Below are 27,210 nucleotides of genomic sequence, written 5' to 3'. Positions count from 1 at the left end.
TGGTGGGTTTTTCCCTGGGAACCTGGTAAGAGGGTTCATTGGGAAACTGGACTTTGTCCAAGGAAGGCGACCATGGGAAAGAGCCATCTCACACCTGTCAGTCAGGAGACTCTAGCTGCTCATCTCTTCAAACAGGACCTCTGAATTAGGTAGGACATGGGCTAGTTAACCGTAAGTAACAAGTGCTCTGTGTTTGAGGTAGAGTGATTCAAAGGAGATTTGGGGAGGTACTTATAAAAGAGTGATAAGGATTTAAGGCATTCAAAAGGAAATGTTGCTTGTTTTTTAAGTTTATTTATTTATTCTGAGAGAGGGAGAGCACTCAAGAGAGAGAGTGAGTGGGGGAGGGGCAGAGAGAGAGGGAAAGAGTATCTCAAGCAGGCTCCGTGATCCCCTGAAACTGTGACCTGAGCTGAAATCAAGAATCGGATGCTTAACCAACTGAGCCACCCAGGTGCCCTGGAAATGTTGTTTGTTAATGGAACAAAAGAACTGTGTACCCACCCACCCCCCCCCCACCCTCCCTGCTTCCCTTAAAACTAGTGCAGTGATGGCAGATGGAATGAGTAATGAGGTAAGGAGAAAAATGGAATTTACTTGAGTGGAGGTGAAGGTCAGTCCAGTCAAAGAGCACCTTGACCCAGACCACAAATGTGGAAGTGAGCAGAACATACAGGGGAGGCAACAGCATTCACTGAGATGGCCAAGGTCCCTCTGACCTCTAAAAGGGCTGGTTTGACTGAATATTAGTTAGTTCTTCCATTTACACACGAATAATTAAATGTATCTCTTGTCTGTTCTGGTCTATTGTCGAAAGAACAGAAAGACACTGTTTAACCTTCTCAAAGTATTTCACAGATGTGTCTGTTCCTCATATAGTAACGAAATAGGAGGTGTCATTTAATATTTCTAGTGTGATCAGAATCATTAGCAAACAAATGAAATATACTAAATTTGCTCTTTCATAGAATACAAGAGTAGTCAAGATGAGATTGGGTCTTGTCCAGTCTAGTAATATATTGACTCTAAAAAAATAATAAATACCATTTATTGAACACCTACTCTATTCCACATTACGCTCAGCACTCAATACACAACTCATTTATGAAGATTTCAGAACGACCCTACAAAGTTGTTAGTATTATCTCCATTTCACAAATGAAAAAAATGAGATCTGGAAAGGTTAAGTAACTTGCTCAAAATCACACAGCTAATAAGTAATTGGGACTAGTTGTATCTGAGTAATCGTATCCCCTGTCTACACAGCCCTGGCTTTACATATATGAGCATGTATACGTGTGTGTGTGTGTGTGTGTGTGTGTGTGTGTGTGTGTGTACAAAGAGCATGTTCATGACACCATGTGGTTAAATATCACGCATGTGTACAGAGCAATCTTGAAATAAAAATTTTAATTTTCTTTCTGTATTTGTTACTCTCAGAAACAAACAAATCTATTCAGAGGAAAAGATCATTACAAAGAAGTAAACATGCCTATCCGATTTTCAGAGGAGCCAAACTCTAAGTTCTTTGGTGCTTAGGTTTATGGGCTGCAAAACAGCCTTATTTTTTCCCCTTTTGTTGTGGCTTTGTTTTTGAATGAGTTGTATAGCAATGACACATTTGATTGTTATTTCTTAGGCTTGTTTTGAAATGTGTATTGAAGCCTTGTGAACTTTGCAGTTCCTATGGTCACACATTTTTTCTTAATGACTGCTAAATGATGTGTTTTTTCCAAAACTCACATGGGAGTATGACCTTCTCCAGCCAGCAGGTCTTAATTTCCACAAAAAAATTCCTTTATCTTTACACTAAGCTAGATATTCATTTTCCTAGTTTCCCTTTCAATTTAGCAATTTAGCAATTCAATTTAGTCCTCAGGAGGACACGGTGGGGGGGGGGGGGGTCGGGTGATTTTTTTCTACTATCGGTTCTTCCGAGGGGCCAGCCTTCATCATCTTAAGCCCACCCCCTTCCCCATGCCTACCCTCATTATCCTCTTATGACATCGTGATGGTTTCTTCTCACAGCTTACGACTGTTTCCTTTATCTGTTTATTGACGGTCGTGCCCACGGGATATAAGCTGGTAGAGGGCAGAGACCTGTCTTCCCCACTGTTGTGTTCCCAGCAACTTAGCACACTGCAGAGGCAGAGGAGCCTCTGAATAAACATTTGATGGCTGACTGAAAGAATGGATGGCTATCTCCAGATCCTAGCAGTGCCTACCACATGATAGTTGCCCCATGAATCTTTTTTCATAATGAATGAATGTGGCCCGAGGTGGTTAAGGAAAAAAGCAGGGTTTGATCTGATCCCATAGAGGTGCATTCCGTGTTTTGTCTGTCCAGAACAGACATTTCTGGGGGACTGCTGTTTACAACCCTGTGGGGCTGTTGATCGTGAAGTGCTTCAGAGGAAAAGCACATGGGCCCAAACTGAGTCCATCACTGTTGTCTATTCCTCTGCACACACTGATCGTCCCTGGATAGGCACAAGGTCCCAGCCAGGTCAATCAGCGTCTTTTTACCCATATTTTTAAAACTCGAACTCCTCTTTCCACTGGTCAGAAAGCTGCAGGATTTGCACCCAAGGCAGCTATTCTCCCGCTGTGGAAGCTGGCTTGAGAGGATGATGCAAACAGGCAGGGATTCAAAGGCCGGAGAAGGCAAGAGAGCCCTGACGGCCAAGGTCCAGCTGACACATCCTTTCCAAGGCTTAACTGTTTAGCTTCAGATCTGTGAGCCGATCCAGTGTTCTCTCATAAATAATCCCCACTAAACAACAACACTCTTGAGCAGCTAGACGGAGTCTGAGAATCCCAAATACACATATTTGAGTAGGTAGACAGGAGTGGGGAGGGGCTTCCGGACAAAAGTGCAGAGGTTAGCTTAAATATGATTTTTTTTTAGGAAAGTTCATAACTAAACACTTACATGATAGATATTTATGATCTTCAGCCAATACATACTGCTGCTCCCTCTAGTATGATCCTGTCTTATATAGTTAGCTTTAGCCATTAAAGTAGGAAGTGAAATGTGTCAACATGAGGAAATACTTTGGATACAAAGTTAAATGGAGAAAGATGCATATGAGTAAATATATAGCAAGAGTACAACCAGAAAACACACTGATGCAGTGAAATTACAACAAACTTTAGAGTCACGCTTTGGGGCGCCTGGGTGGCTCAGTCGGTTAAGTGGCCGACTTCAGCTCAGGTCATGATCTCACGGTCCGTGAGTTCGAGCCCCACGTCAGGCTCTGGGCTGATGGCTCAGAGCCTGGAGCCTGCTTCCAATTCTGTGTGTCCCTCTCTCTCTACCCCTCCCCCGTTCATGCTCTGTCTCTCTCTGTCTCAAAAATAAATAAACGTTAAAAAAAAAAAAATTTAGAGTCACGCTTTGATTTGAAGTCAGACTCAGTTTCCTAGAAGCCAGATGTTGGGCACATTGCTTAACACTTTGAGACTTTGATTTTCTTATCTGTAAACCAGGGATAATATCCCCGAGTATTGTTGCTAGATCAAATGAAAAAAGTATGTAAAACCCTTAACACAGTGTCTGGCATTAAATAAATGTTACTTTTTTTTTTTATGTTAAAAATAACAAAACTCACTGCATTAAAAATTTTAACGCAGGAGAAGAAACACATCTAAATGTTACCAGGACTTGTGCTTAGATTTGTTGATTCATTCAACAAATATTTATGCTGACAGTGGACAGGGACGAGGAATACAAAAATGAGGAAAAGGGAAACTTGTCCTCATGGAACTCAAATTCCTCTGGAGGGATACAGACGATACACAAATAAGTAAATTAAATAGTAGATCTACACCTACTCCTACTAGTAGAAATGCTACACACTGAGTGCCCTGTATTTGTGTGTCAAGGTGGAGGTACAACAATTTGCAGCAATTTTAAACCCACTGTCCTGAAAAGCCTCACTGAGACTGTGATATTTAAGCAAAGACTTAAGGGTGAAGAAGGACAGTAGGACTATGGATGATTTTCCTTTTTTCCCTTATAATCTGTTTTTCTCATTTAAAAAAAAAAAATGTTTATTTACTTTAGAGATAGACAGAGACAGAATGCAAGTGAGTTAGGGGCAGAGAGAGAGGGAGACACAGAATTCGAAGCAGGATCCAGGCTCTGAGCTGTCAGCGCAGAGCCCGACACGGGGCTCGAACTCATGAGCTGTGAGATCATGACCTGAGCCGAAGTCAGAGGCTTAACAGACTGAGCCACCCAGGCGCCCCCTTTCTCATTAAAAAAAAATTTTTTTTAATGTTTATTTTATTTATTTTTGAGAGACAGAGAGAGACAGAATGAGTGGGAGAGGGCAGAGAGAGAGAAAGAGAGGGAGAACCAGAATATGAAGCAGGCTCCAGGCTCTGAGTTGTCAGCACAGAGCCTGACGTGGGGCTCGAACCCACAAGCCACGAGATCATGACCTGAGCCGAAGTCAGACACTCAACCGACTGAGCCACCCAGGCGTCCCTCTCATTTTTAAAATGAGTATTTGGAAACTGATTTTTAAATTAAAAAATTGTAAATGGAAACTAAAATTGGAATCTTGCTAAAAGCATTAATTATTATACCTAATATACCTATGGTATTTTAGCTTTAGAAAATGTGTTTTCTGGGGCACCTGGGTGGCTCAGCTGCTTAAGTGTCTGACTTCGGCTCAGGTCATGATCTCACAGCTTGTGAGTTCGAGTCCTGTGTTGGGTTCTGTGCTGATGGCTCAGAGCCTGGAGCCTGCTTCAGATTCTGTGTCTCCCTCTCTCTCTGCCCCTCCCCTACTCTCTCTCTCTCTCTCTCTCTCTCAAAAAGAAACATTAAAAAAAAAGAAAATGTATTTCCTTATCATTTATTCTCAAAATACCATAAGACTGCTAGAAGGCAAGTAATATTTTTTAGCCCTGTTTTACAAAAGAAAATGAACTTCTGTAAGATCATTTAATTAATACATGTTAGAATGAATTCATGAAATTCATACCGTCACGCTCCAGTCCCACACTCTCTGATAAATGTATATTTCTTACAGCCCATATACACAGGATCATCCATCTTCTCCTAAAATTGACCTATTCATCTATACCTTCAGAGGCACGGGTCAATAACTTCTATCAACCGCTATTTATTGTGATCACGGCGTTGGGAACTGCAACAATATAATAGTCCCGTAACACATAAGGGAATATATGCACAGTTTTGCGTGGGGTTGTATTACTGAATCAGCCATATAGCAATGACCTATGTGTGTTATTTAGTACGATACTTTGTAAAATGTTACCCTAATTTTTAAAATAGATTTAAAGTTTATTTATTTTTAGAGAGAATGTGAGTGGGAGGGGCAGAGAGAGAGGGAGAAACAGGGAATCCCAAGCAGGCTCTGCACTGACAGTGTGGAGCCCGAAGCGGGGCTTGAACTCACAAACCATGAGATCATGACCCAAGCTGAAACCAAGAGTTGGACACTTAACTGACTGAGCCACCTAGGCGTCCTAATGTTACCTTTATTCTAAATGTTCTTTGCAAAATTGTTTTGCCTGGAACGAAAATTCTCAATGAAACACTGTTAACTTTGATCAAGGGTACGTTCTGGAATCATTTACATAAAGCCATTGTGCTCATTGACACTTTTCACCAAGAACGAAAATTGGAAAAGTTGCCTTCAGCTTGTTAGGAATGAGGAGGTGAGTTGAATATTCCATTCTTCTAAGAGCCTGATCTCATCGGTAGGTTTCATCCTGACTTCCTTTTGCAAACTTTCTGCCCACTTCCATAACAGTTTTAGCTCAAACCCAGCATTTGTATTGCAACTCAGAATCAAAACATACAATTAAACTAAATACAGTAGTGACATTCTAACTAAAATGTATAGTTATAATAAAATATAGTTATTAAAATATTGGCTTAGAGTTTGATATAATGAGCTGTATAGTCTTTCAATAGAGCACACTTTTTTCTATTTGTTAGAATACAGAAAAATGTGTCTGAGTCTTAGAATCAGTAGTATTACAATACGGTAAGAATGGCTTTTTATACCTGTACTTCAAAAAAGAAGAGAAAAAGAGAGTGGAGAGGGTAAATTACTTAGCTGAGAATCAAATCATTTGCCTAAGAAGACTTAGTGATTTTCTTTTTTCCTTTTCTTTTTTTTTAGTGATTTTCTTTTTTTTTAATTTTTAAGTTTATTTATTTTTGAAAGAGACAGAGACAACATGAGCAGGGGAGGGGCAGAGAGAGACAGAGAAAGAGAGAGAATCTCAAGCAGACTCTGTGCTGTCAGCCCAGAGCCCGATATGGGGCTCGAACTCACAAAACTGTGAGCCCACAACCTGAGCCGAAACCAAGAGTCAGACGCTTAACCAACTGAGCCACCCAGGGGTCCCTGTGATTTTCTAATCCATGTAGGTAGACGTAAATATGACTGTAATTTAAATGAGATAAAATGTGTAAAAACGCTTAAAATAGTACAAAGTAGGTGTCCAATATCTGTTAGTGGCATCTTCATTTGAAGCTACATTTGCACGGGAGACAGAAGATTGTGAATAATGGCAAACATCATAACTGTCTTTTACAAAATCTCGTTTGTTACTATTTCCTCAATTTCCTTAGTTCAATCATTTAGGTGTTAAATTCAATGGAATAGTGTTTTTAATTAAGCACCCAATATATTCATAGCATTATATTTTTGAAGACTTGTATTAACATTCCTCTGAAATCTTTCTTTTCCTTCTAAACATCAGAGAAGAGTCAGGGTTGGGGTGGAGGCTTTTTCAAGTCAGACTCTATCGGTAAAGAGCATCACGTATTTAAATTTGTGTCATGGTCACAACTTGTACAAAAGGGTTCAAATATTTAAAGAGCAAACTAGCTAGTTGGAAGGGCAAAGAAAAAAATAGCTTTGATCCATAGTAGATTTTACCAGGAGCCGTTTGTGCATTCTGTTTTAGAGCCCAGACATTTATCTGCAGAGCAGAAAGCGTTTTGTGAACACTAGTGCAGAGAATTCCCCAGTGCAGATGATTAATGTAGCTCTCTCGTCCCCCGTTCATTCTACTTCGCAGAATGTCCCTGAGCTGTAATTCTTGATCCTGTGCTTGTTAGATTACATCGTGGGCAAAAATGGACTCTTCCCTCCTCTGGGAGGAGGATCCGAGAACAGAAAAGAATGCAACGCTATCCAAAGGGGCGGTTTCTTAACTTCCCTCTCGCCACAGCGCCTAGGTACTCAGCTGAAGAGGGGTGACGGGAACACTGGCAGAAAAATGCAACTTAGTATTTTTTCCTGACTTTCCTTGTGAGAATTGTGGAAAACAATCGCTGGTGGGAAGGAGAGTGAGGGTGTATAGGGCCGGAGAATGCATGGCAGGAAAGGTTATAGACTAAAAGGGGCTGCTATTTCTCGTACTCCCCAGCCCCTCAGAAAAAATGAAAAACTTCAAACTTGAGTCAAGGGGCTTTGAAACTGATCCTCTGTTGGTTCCGGGATGAGGACCTGGTCTGGTCTGATTCCCTAAGTGGAGCGGATCTACTGAAATTATTTCAAATACAGCAGCAATCCAGCATTACCCATGTCAGATGACTTTTTTTTTTTAACTTTATTTTTTGAGAGAGAGAGAGCAGGAAAGAGGGACAGAGAGAGAGAGAGAGAGAGAGAGAGAGAGAGGGAATCTTAAGCATCCACGCTTAGCACAGAGCCAGACACGGAGCGTGATCCATGAACCTGTGATCATGAAATGAGGCGAAACCAAGAGTCGGACGCTCAACCGACTGAGCCACCCAGGCGCCCCTTTTTACTTTTCTTTGAGTGGCAAAATATACGTACCATAACACTTACTGTTTTAGCTAGTTTAGGTGTACAGGTCAGGGGCATTAATTACATTAATTATATTTAGGAGCAGTTTCATCCATTCAACAAATCTTAACTTAATTGCACACGGTGGGGGCAGGCACCCCCATCAGTGAACAACAACAACAAAAGATCCTTGGCTTTATGGGGATTTCTTCATTCTAGCACAGAGAGACAGAAAACATAATAAATAAAGAGACTGTGTGGCATGTTTAGACCATGATAAACGCTGTGGTTAGATTCAAGGTCACAGTGCTCTGAGCATCTGAAGGCTTTTGTGTCCTTCAAATAGCTCAGAGAACTTTGCTCATCTACCTCTTCCCCAAAAGCTCTGCCTCCCATGATTGCTAGTGATTTTGGAGAGTTCGTTGGTTACCTGATTGGGCAATTAATAAAGAATTTGAACTGATCATTTACTAAATATACACAAAACTCTGATGGCAGTCAGGGCTGTCAACAAAAAAGGGCAAAGGTTTCTGCTACCCATTAATAGTGTACTTTTCCCAACAAAACAGTCTTCGCTTTGAGAATCAGTGCCAAGGCGCAGAATTCAGACAGAAAGGCATACTTTCTTCCCTAGTAATGCGATGATTTTTTTTTTTTAAAGAAGAAGTTATCTGGAAATATTTGCATTTTGAAAATTCTTCCTCCTCAAAATCCTGAAGTGGCCAAGGAGGGAGGGAGTGAGAAAGCGGTTTATCGTGCTCTGTGATGACAATGGAAATGGGATCCTGAAATGCTTGCTTTTGCCAAGTGCAAAGATGCCATCTGATCTTTCCTCTAGAATGTTTCTCTGTCTGCCCTTTGCTCACTTACACCTCCCCTCAATGAATGAATGAATGAATGAATAAACAAATAAAATAAAAATGACAATGTTAAGAAAGATGAAGAAAGGCTGAGGAACTGCTGCAGATCAAAGGAGACTAAGGATTGGGGTTCCTGACCATCCCTGTTTGCAGGACTGAGTGGTTTCCTGGGATGGGGGAGTTTCAGCGCTAAGACCAGAAAGTCAGGCGAGCGGGAGTGAACGGTCACCCTCATGAGGAGACATAATAATTGAATGCAATACATGAAATGCATGATCCTGGACTGGATCCAGGGCTGGAGGGGGAAATGATATAAAAGACATTATTGGGACAATTCATAGAATTTGAACAGGGTCTTAAAAAAATGTAGTAAAATACACATAACATAAAATTTACCATTTTAACCATTTGTAGGCGGACAGTTTAATGACATTAAGTACATTCACATGGATAAAGAAATTGTGGTTTATATACACAATGGAGTACTACGTGGCAATGAGAAAGAATGAAATCTGGCCCTTTGTAGCAACGTGGATGGAACTGGAGAGTGTGATGCTAAGTGAAATAAGCCATAGAGAGAAAGACAGATACCATATGGTTTCACTCTTACGTGGATCCTGAGAAACTTAACAAAAACCCATGGGGGAGGGGAAGGAAAAAAAATGTTAGAAAAGGAAGGAGCCAAAACATAAGAGACCCTTAAAAACTGAGAACAAACTGAGGGTTGATGGGGGGTGGGAGGGAGGGGAGGGTAGGTGATGGGCATTGAGGAGGGCACCTTTTGGGATGAGCACTGGGTGTTGTATGGAAACCAATTTGACAATACATTTCATATATTAAAAAAATAAAATAAAATGTTGAATCCTTTAACATCTAAAAAAAAAAAAAAGAAAAAAAAAGTACATTCACAATGCTGTGCAACCATCATCACTATCCATTTCCAGAGTGTTTTCATCTTTTCCAACAGAAATTCTGTCTCCATTAAACAATAGCTCATTTCCCCCTCCCCCCAGCCTCTGGTAACCACCATTCTACTTTCTCTGTGGTTCAGACTACTTTACCTAACTCATATGCGTGGAATCACAGACTTATTTGTCCTTCTGTGACCAGCTTATTTTGTTTAACATGTCCTCAGGGTTCATCCGTGTTATAATATAAATCCGAATTTCATTCCTTCCTAAGGTTAAATAACATTCCGTTGTATGCGTGTACCATATTTTGTTTGTCCATTCACCTATTCACGGACATTTGGGTTGTTTCTACCTCTTGACTGTTGCGAATACACTGCTAAGAACATTGGCATAGAGACATTCATGGGCTTTGGATTGTATTAAAGTATTACATCAATGTAAAACTTCCTGAATTTGATACCTGTAATGTGATGATGTAGGGAAACATCCTTGTTCTAAGGCAATGCACACGGAAGTATTAAGAGGCAAAGGGATATGATATATGCATCCTATTCTCAATTGCTTCCCAAAAAACTAGAGACAAAGGAAATGTGGCAACATGTTTCAAATGGGTGATTCTGGGTAAAGACTATGGGAGTCCTCCCTGCCGCTCTTGCGACTTTTCCCCAACATAAGAGTTTTAAAAACCCATGGGAGAGTAAGGAAGAGAGAAAACCCATTTATGACAACGAGGCTTCGAGGAGAAAGAGGAATCATGAAAAGCTGGCCCTCGCAGAGCCTGAAATGCAAGCAGGGCAGCGGAAGCTGCCGCAGGATTCACCACACCTCAACCGGGTATCTCGTCCCTCTGAGCACAAGTTGGCCACTGCGCCCTTTCCCACTGCTCTGCTGTTACAGGTTCCCAACTACTCTCTGCTTCTTCAACGGCTCCTGAGCCTACCAACTGATTTCTCCATCCTGTCCTGTCTTCCTGGTCTTCAGCTTGCTCAGAGCTTCGGTTCCCTCGTGGCCTCGACTTCCTCCTCTTCTCTGTGCGGTTTGGCTGCTGCCGCTGCTCCGTCTTCCTCCGGTCCAGGCCGCTGTGCTCGGTGTCACGTGGTGCAGAGCTCGGCAATCTTTTCGTAGAAAGAGCTTCAGCTGTGACGTGGAAGCTCGCTGCTTGGGTAGGCCTGTCCAGGCGCCCGGGTGGCTCAGTGGGTTAAACATCGGACTTTGGCCCCGGTCACGATCTTGCGGTTCGTGGGTTCGAGCCCCGCGTCACGCTCTGTGCTGACATTGCGGAGCCTGGAACCTGATTCAGATTGTGTGTCTCCTTCTCTCTCTGCCCCTCTCCCGCTTGTGCTCTGTCTGTCTGTCTCTCTCAAAAATAAATATTAAAAGAAGTTTTTTTTCTAATCTTAAAAAAAAAAATAAATAAAAGACTGTGCCTGGAATACTCTGTGTGGTTTAGGGAGCTGGTACTGGGGGTACAGTGGGGGAGAAAAAGCAAACCATCCAATCTCACCCCAGGTATTATGATTCATGCTTGATTTGTCAAAAAATAGAAACTATGCATAGAAGTTTCAGAGACTTGGAGGGGACAAGATGTCATTGCAGTGCTGGAGAATATTGATTATCAGAAAATCTCCCTCCCTCCCTCTTTCTGTCCCTCCTTCTCTCTCTCTTTTCCACCAAAGTTCATTATGCAAAAGGCACTATAATGGATGTTATGGGGAATCTAAATTGCTTAACACGTGGTCCCTGCCACAAGAAGTGTACAGTTCAGAACAATGCAAAACTAAAGTTTGTGACCCATCAGGATGCATCTGATGTGCATTTTATTTATTTTATTTTATTTTATTTTATTTTATTTTTTAATGTTTTTATTTATCTTTGAGACAGAGAGAGACAAAGCATGAGCAGGGGAGGGGCAGAGAGAGAGGGAGACACAGAATCTGAAACAGGCTCTAGGCTCTGAGCTGGCAGCACAGAGCCCGACGTGGGGCTCGAACTCACAGACCGTGAGATCATGACCCGAGCTGAAGTCGGACAATTAACTGACTGAGCCACCCAGGCGCCCCTGATGTGCATTTAAAAAAAAAGGAATAAAAAGGACAATTATTAGAGTTCATCACTCTTAGTAATGGTAAATATTGTCCAGTGAATTTTTATGTGTATGTACATGTGCACAGGACTATGAAAGGAAACGTATTTCTGCTGTGGATTATAGGAAAACCATCTGCAAGCCACCGATCCAGTTAAACTGAAACCTACAGCTTTGGTGATAACCCATGTGCTGATTCATATCTCTAACCTTGAACTTGTTCCTGAGCTCAGAACAGGGCTGTCCAACTGCCAGTTAGACATCTCAAACTCAACATATCCAAAATTGCCCATATCATCTGCCCCCCCCCCCACCATCTTTCCCTACATTGTCTATTGGTTAATGACATCTGACATCTATCTCTTAAGTCAAGTTTGAAGCCCAGAAGTTCTTTACAGTCTCTCCTTCTCCACCACTTCTTCACATTCAGTTGACCAGTCAGTCTCCTCCTGTCCACCCTCACCAGAGCTCCTTGGTTAGACCCTAAGTAATTTCTTACCTGACTTCTTTCCATACCTTCCTAACTAGTCTCCCTGTCTCCAGTCTTGTTTTCTGATTCTTCCGCAAGTCTGTGTATCACACTGCTGCCTAAATTATCTTCCCCAAATGCCAATATGATATTTTCGTCCCTGGTTGAAAACACATCGATGGTTCCCCAGTGCTTTCAAATTAATGCCCAGCCATCAGAGCTAGAGTCTTTCACTCCTGACTTTTACTCTTGCCTCAAATTGCTTTGTTTCTTCACGTGTGTCTACATCCCACCCCTCTTTCTGGACACAGCTCTGGTGGTACCTGGTCTCATGACCCTCTCTGACTGCCCTTCAAGTCTTCCCTATCATCCTGGGCATGCCAACATCCCGGCACTGATCAAGCCACCTGGTCATTGCTGCTTGGCTGTCTTGATTATGAGCTAGATGACAGCAAGGACGGTCTCATTCATCTCTATGAAACCATCGACTAGCCCATAGCCTGATACGCTCAGCACTGACCACACATTTGTTGAAAGAATGGATGAGGATGAAGTCTCTTACTCGTCTGTCCTTGGACTGTAATGATAGATCAGTGATAACGTTAAAAAATTCTTGCAGATACTGAAGTTTTCAAAAGTCATTAGAAATAGAGGGTAACCCATTGGCCAGATGTGCTTTGTCTAATTCTGATTCGTTCATTCCCTTTTCTGTCGCCCCTTCTCTGTCTGGTTCCTACAACATTAGAAGAAGAGAACATTGCCATCTGCTCATGGGAACATCCAGAAATTCTCCCACCAACAGATCCCTGTTTTTTAACAAAAAGGAGAAGAAAAGACTAGAAAAGGCAGGAAGGCAATGTGGATCATGTTTATTTTATTTCAAACCCTTTTTGTTCTTCTTACTGTCCATGTGTATTGCTATTTAGGCCTTAGGGAGATAGCCCAGATCTGTTGCTGCTTACTCTGGATGTGAACTTGCTTGGAAGCAGGGGGCCTGGCTCAGAGTGACTTTTGAGGGAACTTCCAGTCCAGACTCTACAATACAAGGACATAAAGTCACTGTATACATTGTCCCCCATAGAACTATCTTGATTTTCTTCCTATTCTGGCCACTGAGGACAGAGTAGCAAAGAAGATGTGGCCCCTGTCTGGAGGAGGAAAGGAATTTTTTTTCTTTGTTCCTGTGTATGTTCATGTTTTGCTTGACATAAGTGAGAGCTAGCCATTTCTAAATCATTTGGCAATTTTGTTTCAAAGGCTTACACCTCTTTGAGACTAGGTAGAGCTATTCTTTTTTTTTTTAATTTTTAATTTTTATTTTTTATTTTTTATTTTTTTTAAATTTTTTTTCAACGTTTTTTATTTATTTTTGGGACAGAGAGAGACAGAGCATGAACGGGGGAGGGGCAGAGAGAGAGGGAGACACAGAATCGGAAACAGGCTCCAGGCTCCGAGCCATCAGCCCAGAGCCTGACGCGGGGCTCGAACTCACAGACCGCGAGATCGTGACCTGGCTGAAGTCGGACGCTTAACCGACTGCGCCACCCAGGCGCCCCTTTTTAATTTTTTAAATGTTTTATTTATTTTTTGGGAATGCAAGCTGGTGCAGCCACTCTGGAAAAGGTTCCTCAAAAAACGAAAAATAGAACTACCCTACGACCCAGCAATTGCACTACTAGGCATTTATCCAAGGGATACAGGTGTGCTGTTTCGAAGGGACACATGCACCCCCATGTTTATAGCAGCACTATCAACAATAGCCAAAGTATGGAAAGAGCCCAAATTTCCATCAATAGATGAACGGAGAAAGAAGATGTGAGATATATATATATATATATATATATATATACACACACACACACACACACACACACACACACACACACAATGGAGCATTACTTGGCAATCAAAAAGAATGAAATCTTGCCATTTGCAACTACGTGGATAGAACTAGAGGGTATTATGCAAAGTGAAATTAGTCAGAGAAGGACAAAAATCATATGACTTCACTCCTATGAGGACTTTAAGAGACAAAACAGATGAACATAAGGGAAGGGAAACAAAAGTAATATAAAAACAGGGAGGGGGACAAAACAGAAGAGACTCATAAATATGGAGAACAAACTGAGGGTTACTGGAGGGGTTGTGGGAAGGGGGATGGGCCTAATGGGTAAGGAGCACTAATGAATCTATTCCTGAAATCACTGTTGCACTATATGCTAACTAATTTGGATGTAAATTTTAAAAAATAAAAAATAAAACAAGTTAAAAAAATAACTGTTTTATTTATTTTTGAGAGAGAGACAGAGACAGAGAGTGTGAGTGGGGTAGGGGCAGAGAGAGAGGGAGACACAGAATCCGAAGTAGGCTCCAGGCTCTGAGCTGTCAACACAGAGCCCGTCACTGGGCTCGAGCTCACAACCTGCAAGATCATGACCTGAGCCGAAGTCGGATGCTTAAGTGATTGAGCCCCCCAGGTGCCCTCTAGGTAGAGCTATTCTTAATGCAAAAGTTTGGAGCTCAGTAATGGGAGCTCCAAGTCAATATATTGCTTACCTGAAATAAGCACACTATGAAGGGGAATTTTCTCTGAGGTTCAACTCTTTAAATAGGTAACCCGGGATGATAGTCCCACCTTCACATGTGAGGATTCACCGAGCTCTGATAGGTGAGGCACACACCAGAGAGGAGGTGTGTATGGAGGTTACCCAGTGATGTAACACTCGCTGGATGTAATTCACCCTCATAGTGCCTCAGAAACCACAGGGGACACTGAGGCTGAACCAGAAAGAGGTGGCACAGGATCATTGTCCCTCCTACCCATGGTGATGCTGTGGTGTATGACACAGTAGAGGCACAGTGGAGGGATTTTTTTTTTTAAAGTTTATTTATTTTTGAGACAGAGAGAGAAAGAGCATGAACGGGGGAGGGGCAGAGAGAGGGAGACACAGAATCTGAAACAGGCTCCAGGCTCTGAGCCATCAGCCCAGAGCCCGACGCAGGGCCTGAACTCACGGACCGCAAGATTGTGACCTGAGCTGAAGTTGGACGCCCAACCGACTGAGCCACCCAGGCGCCCCGAGGGATTTTTTTTTTCAAGTGCAGTAAATGCCCCAGTTATAGGCTTGCATATAAAGTGAGTGCTGAAGCATCCTTCAAAGTGTTGCTTTGGAGCTACAGAATGTGCCTTTCTCATCTTTAGGGGAGGTGGAAGGTGGGGAACTGTAACAGGTGTTACCATCTAATTAGTCGCCTGATCCTATTAGAAAAATGACTGGGTCCTTTGGGTTTTGCTGTACTTATCTAGGTCGTTTCCAACTTTTTGTCACAGGAAATCAACTCTCCACCGCTGTTACAAGAAGCAACATCTGGAATAAATATGATTTCTCAAAAGGTCAGTGTGTGCATCTTTAGGGCCAGGCTGCAAAGCATTAATTTAAATCACAACAGACACTGTTCTTAAGGCAGTTACGGTGAAAGTAGGAAGGGATTCACTGGAAATTCTGCTGTGGTCATTTTTTCAGTTATTAAAAACCTGACATTTTCCCAACAGTATCTCCAATGTGTTTTCAGAAACCCTCTCATCCCCCTGCCTTCACACAAGATCCAATACTTCCTGGATTTTATAGCAATAATAAATGACTCCCTGACCACTGAGTATGTGAGGTCTTCCTGGTGGGACAGATTCTCAGATTCTGCCATGACCTCTTAGTTTCTGGGACACATCCCAAGGGCAAAGGGTCTTCTTCCTGGGATTTTTACATAGGCTATGGGGGAAAGCTCGTTGTAGAAGCCTTTATTTTTTCCCAAGGCTTTGTCTGAGTGTCTTACTGGTGACAAACCTCTCCTTTATTCCCCTTCTCAAGCACTACATGAGGCCACATTCATCACTGACAACTTGCCAGCCCCTTGGAAGAAGTCATGTCACCACCAAATAACCTCTCTATGCAACACATCCAACATTTGCCCTGGTCTCACCCTCTCCTACCCATGCAGCCTCAGCCTCCATTTGCATCTGTCATTTGCTCTCTGCCTCTCTTAGGTCAGTTTCTCTGTATTTTCCCATGAGTACTGTGGCCAAGTCTGGACTTCGTTTGGGCTAATTCCCCGCCTGCTGACCCCTTTCTTCTTTTTTCACCTATATAAATTCTTCTAGCCCTTCAAAACCCAAACAGAATCTGTTTTTCCAGTGTTCTAATACTCATTATGCTTCTGGTTCCCAAAACCCTGTTATTGCTAGCCATTGATATTCATTCATCATTCATTCACTTATTTTTGCAATAAATATATACTAAGAACCCACTATTGAATTATCACCATTCTAGAACTCAGGGCACCATGGTGAATTAGACAAGTCTCTGCTGTCTTGGAGTTTTTTATTCTAGTGTGGGAGACAGACAGTAAGCAAATAAATAAATAAGTAACATAACTTCAGACTGGGACAGGTGCTGTGAGGGAGAGAGAAAAGGCTGGGTAAGTGCTGGAGCATGGCTATGTGAGTGGAGGCTGTTTTCCTTACTGTAATCAGGGAAGACCTCTTTGAAGAGGAGACGTTTGCTATTTGAGCAGAAACTTGAATTATGAGGAGAAATCAGCCATGAGCCAAACCAAGAGCAGAGTGCTCCTGGTACAGAGAAAAGGAAGTGAGATTTTGGAGCCAGGAATGTTCTAGAACAATAGGAAGGCTCACGTGAAGCAGAGTGCAGAAGGAAATAAGGATTGAGAGAAGGCAGAGTGAGAAACTGTAGGGTTTTGAGGGCGACAACAATCAAGGGTGACCTCTTAGTGCTAAGTCTGATACTTGGGAAAGCTTGGGGGAGGAAGTGAATACAGATTTGTGTGGGTAGGGGAGCTGACGGGTTTGGAAATGAGAGTTCATTTTTAGACATGTGAAGTTTAAGATCATTTTAGGCATACACGTGTAGACGTTGAGTAGGTAGTTGGGTATATAAAAGTCTGAAACCCAACAAGAGGTCAGGCTAGAGCTACAAAAAGCCAAGGGCCTAGGCAAGATCACCTGAGAAGAGAGGGTAGATTAGAAAAGGCCAGAGCCCTGGGCCCCACCACCAATTGGAGGTCAGGAAGAAGGTTCCAGAAAGGAGACTGAACTCGTGGCCACTGAGATTCTCCATGTATCCAAACACATCCGTGGTACTCTGTGTTATGCTAATAGTGTCCCGTGTGCCGGACTTGTTACGATCATCAAGATTGCAACTTCTTGTGACTGCTCGTGTCTCTCCACGAGAGTGAGGGTAAAGGTCCACAGTGTTTTGCTCATGCCTTCAGTCTTGGCACAGCCCTTGTTTACCACGTATTTTTCTTACTGTTCCAAACTTACAGAGCAGAGTGAATACTGCCAGGCCAGGGGGGAAAACGTAGCTGCTTCCTTTCTCAAGGATTGAATCTGTGAGTTAGTTGAGAATTCTCAGACTTATTTTACTGGCAGTGAACTGATGCACAGACAGGCTAACTAATTTATGCACAGCCCAAACTGAGTCAGTAGCTAGCCTCAGTCCACACTGCAGCGTTCAGGAAAGCGTGGGTTGAGGAACGGCAGGATGGCAGCCGCCTGGTGTTTTAAAATATTGCTAACATCTACAGGTTGTCTACTAAGTGCTTTACCCATAGCAACTCTTAATCCTCTCAGCAACTCCATGCAATAGGCAATATTGTTCCCATTTTACAGATGGGGAAACTGAGGAATGAGAGAGTTTCATAGGTAAATAAAATTGCACATTAGTCTGGATCCTGAATCCATGCTCTTTTTTTTTTTAAAGGTATTTTAATTTTTTAAAAGAGTTCATTCATTTTTGAGAGAGAGAGAGAGCGAGAGCACATGAGCAGGGGAGGGGCAGAGAGAGGGAGACACAGAATATGAAGCAGGCTCGAACTCACGAAGTGTGAGATCATGACCTGGGCCGAAGCTGGACACTTAACCAACTGAGCCACCCAGGCACCCCTTGAACCCATGCTCTTAACAACTGTGCTACACAACGTGGTGAAGCACAATCTCTGTGACTGTGACCCAAGAACAGTCTGTATTTAGGAAGGTCTCTGGGACATTTTAATACAGATGAAATCTTGAAACCTAAGTTTCATGAGATCTCAAGTTTGTTCTTTGAGTTCACGGATATCTTAATATTTGCTCTACGGGGGGCGCCTGAGTGGCTCACTCAGTTGAATGACCTTTTTTTTTTTTTTTAAGTTGATTTATTTATTTTGAGAGAGACAGAGGCAGTGCAAGTGAGGAGGGTCAGAGAGAGAGGGAGAGAGAGAATCTCCACACTGCCAGCGCAGAGCCCAACATGGGGCTCAAACTCACGAAACTGAGAAATCATGACCTGAGCCGAAACCAAGAGTTGAACACTTAGCCGACTGAGCCACCCGGGTGCCCCTGAGTGTCTGACTCTTGCCCTCGGCTCAGGTCATGATCTCAGGGTTTGTGAGTGTGAGCCCTGCGTCAGGCTCTGTGCTGAGCCTGCTTGGGATTCTGTCTCTCCCTCTCTCTGCCCTTCCCTTGCTCGCTATCTCTGTCAAAATAAATAAATAACCTTAAAAAAATATATTTACTCTACTGAATCATTTAATTTTAACATCTCCAAGAATCCATGTTTAATTTGAGTCTCATAAACTGTTCGGAGTAGTATTTTGTTAAATATAGCTAACAGCTTCCTGCATAGTTTATCATTTCCAGAGAGGTAAAGCACATAATTGTACATTGAATCAGCTTTCATTGTCTAACGTGTTGACAATAATTATTTAACAATTTAAAGTCTCAGGCCACAGAAACTGACGCAGGCTACTCTCAACAAGAAAAATGTCTTTCAGCCACTCGCGAAACAGTGAAACTGGTGAAGCCAGACCACTTTCTTGCACCACACACAAAATAAACTCAAAATGGATTAAAGACGTGCATGTGAGACCTGAAATCATAAAACTCCTTAAAGAAAGCATAGGCAGGAAACCCTTGGACATCACCTTTGGCAACGTATTTATGGATATGTTTCCTTAGGCAAGGGAGACAAAGGCAAAAGCAAGCTATTAGGACTACACCAAAATAAAAAATGCTTTTGCACAGCTAGGGAAACCATCAACAAAATGACAAGGCAATCTACTGAATGGGAGAAGATATTTGCAAATGATTTATTCAATAAGGGGTTAATATCCAAAATTCATAAAGAACTTACACAATTCAACACCAAAAAAAAAAAAAAAATTGAAAAATGGACAGAGGACCGGAATGGACATTTTTCCAAAGAAGACATCCAGATGGCCAACAGACACATGAGAAGATGCTCAACATCACTCATCATCAGGGAAATGCAAATCAAAATAACAATGAGAGATCATGTCACATTAGTCAGAATGCCTAGTAGCAAAAGGACAAGAAATAACAAGTGTTAGCAAAGATGTGGAAAAAAAGAGAACGCTGGTGCACTGTTCGTGGGAATGTAAATGGGTGCAACCACTGTGGAAAATGGTGTGGAGGTTCCTGAAAAAATTAAAAACAGAAACACCATACAATCCAGTAATTTTCCTACTGGGCATTTACACAAAGAAAACAAAAACAGTAATTTGAAAAGATATGTGCACCCTTACATTTGCTGCAACATTATTTACAGTAGCCAAGCTATGGAAGCAGCCGAAGCCCATCGATAGATGAATGGATAAAGATGTGTCATGTTTGTAGAATGGAATATTACTCTGCCATAAAAAAGAATGAGATCTTGCCATTTGGGACAACATGGATGGAGCTAGAGGGTATTACGCTGAGTGAAGCAAGTCAGAGAAAGACAAATACCATATGTGTAGAAATACTTATGTGTGGAATCTAACAAAACTAAACAAATGAACAAACAAACAAAAACCAGACTCTTAAATACAGGGAACGAACTGGTAGTTGCTAGAGAGGAGGTGGGCAGGAGGAAGGGCAGAATAGATAGAGGGGAATAAGAGATAGAGACAAACTTCCAGTTATAAAATAAATCATGATGATGAAAAGTACAGCATAGTCAGCAATCCTGGGAATATAATCAATAATATTGTAATAACTTTGAAAGATGAAAATGTGTTGTACGGTGAAAGATAGGGACTATGCTTATAATGGTGAGCATTGAGTAATACACAGAACTGTCGACTCAAGAAGTAATGTAATGTAAGTAATGTAACATTCTGTTAACTGTACTTCAATTAAAAAATAGAATGAAATGTCTTTTCCCCCTTTATTTGTAATTTGACACATTTGTCTGCTCAGACCCATACACAACAACGAATGAATCAGCCCCACAGGCAGGACAACAGCACGAATGACTCCTCCGTGCTAGCTGAGAGGTGGTGGTTATGCCACACTTCCCAGCTCTGAACTTCCCCGCGGAGTAAAGACAAAGGCTTTTGAGGTATGGGATGGCCCGGAGCCCTCAGAGAAGTCAATCCATGCAGTGTTCTCTGACAACCATCTTGATGGTCTCAAGAGCTTATGGGGTGGAAGGGAAATAGAGTCTAGAGTTATTTTAAAAAAAGGAAATGAATCCAGTTCTCAGGTGAAAAGAAAAAACGTGTTAAATACACAAGGCCTTTAGATGCCTGCTGATAACATTCAGCAAACACATTTCTGTTGACAAGGAATTATGTTTTACTGCCACAGATCTCCACCCAGATTGACCCCGGAGTTTGCAACATTTGAACAGTGAGACTGGTTTCACCTGTTTGCAACTGTTAAACTATTAGTCATCAGCTGAGAAGCTGCTTAAGCCAATTTCTCCAACAGTTTATCCTATGTGTATTTTTTTTATCCCACAGTAGAAATCAACAAGGCTACACACCTGTTACATATTGTCAAAGGGGGAAAAATACAACAACGTGGAATCGAAATGAGGCCATTATACCTGGGAGAACTGAAATCTGAGTGCTTTATCTAAAAGGGAAGAAAGAAAAATAAAATGGGAAAGAGGATGGGGAAGAGGGAGGTTACTGGTGGAAGATGGGCATTGGGATGAACGTCTAAGGTTTATGTCTCAGGTGTAGGGTTGTCAGACTTAGGAGGAAAAAAAGAGAAAAGGGAGAAAGAAAAATACAACATGCTAAAATAAATTTCAATTTCAAATAAACAATTAACAACATTTTAGTATAAGACTACCCCATGTGATATCTGAGACGGACCTATACTAAAAAATAGAATCTGAAATTCGAATTTAGCTGAGTGCCCCGTATTTTATCTGGCAATCCTACTTGAGTAGCGTCTTTTCATCTGAATTTTGAGAAAGATCCTTTTAGAAAACAGATGTCTTCAGGAAACTGGGTCATGGATTGAACAGCATAAATACTTGCTAATTATGCTGTGCAGTGTGGTGGGATTATATATTTATTTAATGTAAGTAAACTAGCAATTGTAATGACCGAAACTTAGTTATTTTGATTTGAAAAACCATCCATGTTACTTACCTATCTGGCATGAGTAGGAAAAAACTAAAACACTAAAAAAAAACCAACAACAACAACAAGAAAAAACAAACTAAGAATTATGCAAGAAAACATCCCATCCATTCATTCATTTACACAATCTGCTTCTTTCTCGTCCGTATAGAGGCTTGTTGGTAGACATGTTTTATTCAATGTTATTTTAATGATCAAAATAATAACCGTATATGAACTCCCTGACCTAGTTTCTTCAATAATCCTGCATGGTAATAATTTAAATGTAAAGAGATAGTAGACCCAGCCAAAGACAGAACAAAACCCAAAAGAAAGGGCTGACTTGCCCCCACCTTGCTACCACTACTCACCACCGTCTGTCCAATCCCAATTTGCCCAGGATGGCAATAAACTAGCACAGTAAACAAATGCAGAGTTTGAAACAGTACAGACTTAGAGTCGGGTGCTAAGGATAGGCCGTGGGAAAAGAAGGAAGGCCTAAGCACGAAGAACAAATAAAGCGTGAGTTGAAGAAGTCCAAATGTGGCGGGCTCTGAGGCGGAGAGACCGTAAGGCAAGGTAGGGGGACAGCCAGGGAAGGGGGTCTGCCCCCGCTTGGTGAGAAAAGGGGAGGATGGCAGAGAGATGAGAAGAGAGCAAGTGTGACAATGAGAGTTTGTAGATCCGGATTTGAAGGGCTATCCAATAAAAGGGAATTTATTTTGCCTAGCTCCGGAGAATGAAACTCAGGCCAATAGATACATGTAGCTGGAAAACAGATTGTTACGCCAGTAGGTAAGAGCTTTCTGAGCGATAGAGCTCATCGCTGGTAGAACGGGCATTGTTGGAAATGGGAAGCAGAGGCCGGCTGAGGGGTGGTCAGAGTGGGTGCGGAGTGGACTAGATGCTCCCCAATGCCCCTTGGCACTTGCGGGGTATGTTTTAACCCGGCAGGGTCTTGTGCCTTTCATTAATTGCCATGTCCTCAGCGCCTAGGACAGTGCCTGACACACAGTAGGGTCGCGGTGGATCTGCAGGGTGAGAGGAGAGTGCTTTGCGGAGGAGGTGGTGCCATTTTGAGCCTTGGTCTTGATGTGAAAAGGAAAGGGCAATTTGCTTAAATCAAATCAACACACTGTGAACATCGACATTAGGAAAGGAACAGGCTATCAGGCTGTATTTTGCAAGAGCTGCAAACACATAATCCATGTTTCCCCAGCCTATACCAGCCTGGAGAGGAAAAAGAGAATAAGATAATAGTCAAAAGCAACATATCTCGTGCTCGCTTTCGCAGCACATATACTAAAATTGGAACGATACAGAGATGAGCATGGCCCCTGCGCAAGGATGACACGCAAATTCGTGAAGCGTTCCATATTTTTTCTGTATCACAGAATAAATCATACATTTAATCCAAATAATAAATGGCTGTTTCTAAAGTTGCCCCGTATATATAAAGTAAAAAACAAACAAAAAAAAACAACAACATATCTCGGGGCACCTGGGTGGCTCAGTCGGTTGGGAGTCCGACTTCTGCTCAGGTCATGATCTCGCAGTCTGTGAGTTCGAGCCCCGCGTCAGGCTCTGTGCTGACCGCTCAGAGCCTGGAGCCTGTTTCGGATTCTGTGTCTCCCTCTCTCTCTGCCCCTCCCCTGCTCATGCTCCGTCTCTCTCTGTCTCAAAAATACACAAACATTTAAAAAAGCAACATATCTCTGGTTCTCCCACTCTCTCCTGCCCACAATATTTTCAGCCCTTCAAATTTCTCCCCAGTTGGTTCCTGGAGCCCCCAGGGAACGGCCCTCGTGCCTTCCGAACTCAGGGCTATAGGAGAGTATTTGATTTCACTACTTTTCTGTCCCCTGGCTTGCCGTTTTCTCTGCTGCTTTGTCATACCGTGGTGACGTCTCTGCATTTCTATCCGCTCCAAGGACGCCACAGCTTTCACACACCCCACCAAGGGCTAACAATGCTGTCCCGGCACTTGGCAAATATACCCTGCCCACCACCACCAGTGGAACTGCTCCCGGAGTACACATGCCGAGAGGATGAATGAAAATCCTGAGGGAGGGGACACGGAGTCAGCTGGCAGCAGCAAGAGAAGGAGACGCCAACCACGGAGTCACTGAGCAACCGCCACAGAGAAGCTCCACAGGGTCTGTCTCCAGGCACAACTGTGCCTCGCGCCTCAGGGAAGAACATGGACTCTGAGCCAGGGAGGCTGAAAGCACTCCTTTACTGCTCTGTACCTCTGTTTCCCACATGTAAGGCAGGGACAAGGACAGCACTTTTTTTTTTTTTAATATTTATTTTTCAGAGAGAGAGAGAGAGAGAGAGAGCATGAGCAGGGGAGGGGCAGAGAGAGATTGGGACAGAGGATCTGAAGTGGGTTCTGTGCCGACAGCAGAGATCCCCATGTGGGGCTCGAACTCACAAACCTCGAGATCATGACCTGAGCCGAAGTCAGATGCTCAACGGACTGAGCCACCCTGGTGCCCCTACGATGGTGCTTCTTATAAACTATTGGGAAGACTAAATAAGTGGGGACAGGCAGCGCTCAGCGCTGTCTGGCCCATGTCAGCTGTCAGCATGTGAGAGCCATTATGACCAGAACTGTCGCTGTGTTCTGAAGTTCCCCTCGGCGGCACTGTCCCTGTTTTCCTCATGCTGCACTGTATGTAGCCTTACAATGAACTCTAACTCTTGACATAAACTGAGCAGGTTTCTGAGGATTTGAATGCATAGTCAGGATATAATAATTCAGAATTTTCACCACTGTCATGTGAAAAGCAATAGAGAACCAGATCAACAGATAGCAGGTACCCACAGTTGTCAAAGTCCACCCGCACACAGCTAGCTTTGTCTTGGGGAACCGAGGCAAAAATTCACTAAGTGATGATGAAATACCGGAATATCTGTTCCTGGCTTCAGCAGAAGAGAAGACACAAGTCCTGAATTCACAGATTGTGGGAACAAACTGCGTTCGCGTCTTGCTGTTAGAGGTTATTCAGCCATTGGAAACATTTGTTTTTAACTTTATAAGAAATGTGAACACTTAAATTTTTCTTTACCCTGAGTGGATTCCACATCTTAGCTGACGCTAGCCTTTTGTTACCTAAATGGCCCTCAAAGAGTGGCCTTCAATTTCAAATGTCTCGGGAAGAAATAACTGGTCACAATTATATTTTGGAAGGGTTTTGGAAGTATCTACAGTGCATCGAGGGAGAAATACGTGCTGGCCGATGGAATTTTAAACCTAGCATTCGAGAGGAAGATGAGGGCTATAGATGTATAGACTTGGAAGTCATTAGCTCTACAGATAATGACAAAAACTTGACAGTAATTAAAGCAAGGGGAAAGGGAGACTATTTAAAGTGGAAAGATGGGGTGCCTGGGTCCTAGTCGATTGGGTGTCTGACTTCGGTCCAGGTCACGATTATGGTTCGTGAGTTCAAGCCCAATGTTGGGCTCTGTGCTGACAGCTCAGAGCCTGCCGCCTGCTTGGGATTCTGTGTCTCCCCCTCTCTCTCCCACTCCCCAACTCATGCTCTGTCTCTCTCAAAAATAAATAAACATTAACAAAATGAAAAAAAAAAGTGGAAAGAGAAAAGGACAAAAGTTACTACTCAGGGCCTTTTAAAGAAAACCCATCCATGGTCATCAGATTCACGTGTGGAGCCTGTTGTTCCCGGTCCTACCCTGGATGCACTCAACCTAAACGGTTGAGGCAGGGGTGACCCCAAGAATCTGAATTTTAAAAAAGCACCCCAGGGGCTCCTGGTGGCTCAGTTGGTTGAGCGTCCAACTTTGGCTCAGGTCATGATCTCGCGGTTTGTGAGTTTGAGCCCTGCATCGGGCTCTGTGCTGACAGCTTGGAGCCTGGAGCCTGCTTCGGGTTCTTTCTCCTTCTCTCTCTGCCCCTCCCCACTTGTGCTCTGTCTCTCTGTCTCTCAAAAATAAATAAATGTAAAAAAAATTTTTTTTAAATAAAAGTAAAAAAATTTTAAAAAAGCACCCCAGGGGCGCCTGGGTGGCTCAGTTGGTTAAGCGTCCGACTTCGGCTCAGGTCATGATCTCACGGTTTGTGAGTTTGAGCCCCGCGTCGGGCTCTGTGCTGACAGCTCGGAGCCTGGAGCCTGCTTCGGATTCTGTGTCTCCCTCTCTCTCTGACCCTCCCCCATTCATGCTCTGTCTCTCTCTCAAAAATAAATAAACATAAAAAAAAATTTTAAAAAGCACCCCAGGTGATCCCGAGGCAAATAAAAGTCTTTAAAATTGAGATATAATTGACAGATAACACTATACTAGCATCAGGTATAAAGCATAATGATCTGATATTTGTATATATTGGAAAATGATCACCATAGTAAATCTAGTTAGCATCCATCACCCCACATAGTTACAACTTTCAAATATACTATATAGTGTTATTAACTATCATCACATTACATCCCCATGACTTATTTATCTTCTACCTGGAAGCTTGTGCCTTTGGACCATCTTCACCCATTTCACCTCTGCCTTTGGCAACCACCAATTCGTTCTCTGTGTCTAGGGGCTCGGCTTTTTGTTTCTGGTTTTGCTTTAGATTCCGCATACAAGTGACATCATACTGTATTTGTCTTTGTCTGTCTGACTTACTTCACTTAGCAAATGCCCTCAAGGTCCATCCAGTGCTTTCAAGGTCCATCCAATGCAAACACAAGTTTGAGCTTCACAGAGCCCAGAGTGGGGTAGATGTGCAACAGGCAAAGAAAAAGAGACCAAGAAAAGGAGGCATAACACATTGTCTCCTGGCTGGTGGCTATGAAGAGGTCTATGCCATAGTAGATTCTTCCGGGGATTTCTTGGTGGTGGCTTTTCCCTTAACTTGGGTACTATATAGGCTTTTCCCTAACTTGGTTACTATGGAGCTAGGGAATTCGAGGCTGTGGCAGATTCAGACACTTTGCAGTCAAAGAACATGGTTCATTTAACACAGCAGTGGTAAATTGTCACCTAACATGCCCTGTGCCCAACCTGGCCTTTGTACTTCTAGTCCCGGAGCAACTTCTGTGTCCTCTGCCTACATCTGTGGCCGCATCTGTACAGGCTGGAACCCAAGTGCTGTGGGAGACTGAGGTACCACAAGCCGCAGTTCTCTGATCCCCATGTTGCCTTTCCAGAGACTGGTGAAGGGGGTCACCCTGGACACCAGAGCCGACTAGAAGTTCCAGAGCGCAGCATTAGTGGTGTCCCACGGGGGGTGGTGAGGAATACCCGGAGAGTGTATCTGAAGACGGCAACCTGTGTGCCACCCAAAAGGATCATTCTGGTGCCCAAAGAGCCGCAGCTGGCCCTGTGCACACCCAGAGGTAAGGAGTCGAGTCAAACCAGTTCTAATGGTGTCACTTAGAACACTTCTGGTGGTGCTTTGCAGTCAACCCTGTAAGATATTTTGATGTTTACCGTGACTATTTTATAAGGAACTATTGCTCTAATCCACAGCATTTTTACTTAAGTAGCCAATCTTTCGCTCAGGATGAATCTCAAGGAGTGACAGAACCTGATGCTGCCTAGGAGTGACCAGTGGCCAACATGCAGGAACAGGTGAGATGTCTGGTCACGGTGCATTGTTTCTGCAGGGAAGTCACTGTGGAGCAGCTATGAAGGTCCTGGAATCGCTATAAATGCA

The 27,210-nt window shown here is 42.9% G+C and overlaps 1 long non-coding RNA gene and 2 other non-coding genes across 3 annotated transcripts; 2 read left to right on the top strand and 1 right to left on the bottom strand.

Moving 5' to 3' along the window:
- LOC122235907 lies at nt 1–27,210 on the top strand. Its single transcript, XR_006214027.1, has 3 exons — nt 1–149; nt 15,457–15,519; nt 27,057–27,210. It is a non-coding gene; the product is annotated as an uncharacterized LOC122235907 (long non-coding RNA).
- On the bottom strand, nt 4,404–4,488 carry TRNAR-UCG. Its single transcript has one exon. It is a non-coding gene; the product is annotated as a tRNA-Arg (tRNA).
- LOC122236082 lies at nt 22,815–22,918 on the top strand. The gene has a single exon (XR_006214281.1). It is a non-coding gene; the product is annotated as a U6 spliceosomal RNA (small nuclear RNA).

The sequence above is a fragment of the Panthera tigris genome, chromosome F3 (assembly GCF_018350195.1).
Source record: "Panthera tigris isolate Pti1 chromosome F3, P.tigris_Pti1_mat1.1, whole genome shotgun sequence".
Classification (NCBI taxonomy): Eukaryota; Metazoa; Chordata; class Mammalia; order Carnivora; family Felidae; genus Panthera; species Panthera tigris.
Note: the sequence above shows the minus strand (reverse complement) of the source record. Positions and strands in the feature narration are given on the sequence as shown.